This window comes from Pinus tabuliformis, chromosome 3_2 (genome assembly GCF_031772625.1).
Source record: "Pinus tabuliformis cultivar Carrire ecotype Pingquan chromosome 3_2, CPIR1, whole genome shotgun sequence".
NCBI lineage: Eukaryota > Viridiplantae > Streptophyta > Pinopsida > Pinales > Pinaceae > Pinus > Pinus tabuliformis.
Genome location: NC_142302.1, coordinates 609,814,629 through 609,815,387, shown reverse-complemented (window position 1 = coordinate 609,815,387; position 759 = coordinate 609,814,629). Strand labels below are relative to the sequence as shown.

Genomic DNA, 759 nt, shown 5'->3' with positions numbered 1-759 from the left:
CCATGAAATAAACACCATGAAATAAACAACGCTACGCTAGAAGGAACCAATAACCATGAAATAATAATAGTTTCCCTAAAATTTTGAAGGAACCAATAACCATGAAATAATAAGAGTTTCCCTAAAATTTTGAAGGAACCAATAATAACCATGAAATAATAAGAGTTTCCCTAAAATTTTGAAGGAACCAATAATAACCATGAAATAATAAGAGTTTCCCTAAAATTTTGAAGGAACCAATAACCATGAAATAAACACCATAAAATAAACAACGCGCTAGAAAGAACCAATAACCATGAAATAATAATAGTTTCCCTAAAATTTTGAAGGAACCCATAACCATGGAATAAAGAACGCTAGAAGGAGGGCTTGAACCTCCGACCTTGTGGTTAACAGCCACACGCTCTAACCAACTGAGCTATTCCAGCTACATATCCAAATGTTTACGGTGATCGAAATTTAAATTACTATTTTATTATATTAGTAACATAATACAGCACAGCGACATTAGCTATACTCAATGGGGGCAGCATGCATTACAGTTTAATTACATTTCCAAATTTGAGGTCGGCAAGCGGCCTGAATGAGATATAAGAAAACAAACATCGAGTTTAGTTAAAAAAGAGATATAAAAAGGAGCTGGTAGAAGATGTTATTAAATATTAAAACTCACTCATTCAAACTTATGTCACCACTGAGATGAAATTTTCCTATAATGTTCACCTTGTTTGATTGGTTAATGTGATGGTGTATTAATTA

The 759-nt window shown here is 32.5% G+C and overlaps 1 non-coding gene across 1 annotated transcript; it reads right to left on the bottom strand.

Annotated features, from left to right (window-relative positions):
• Nucleotides 1-354: 354 nt before the first annotated feature.
• TRNAN-GUU (transfer RNA asparagine (anticodon GUU)) lies at nt 355-428 on the bottom strand. Its single transcript has one exon. It is a non-coding gene; the product is annotated as a tRNA-Asn (tRNA).
• Nucleotides 429-759: the final 331 nt, after the last annotated feature.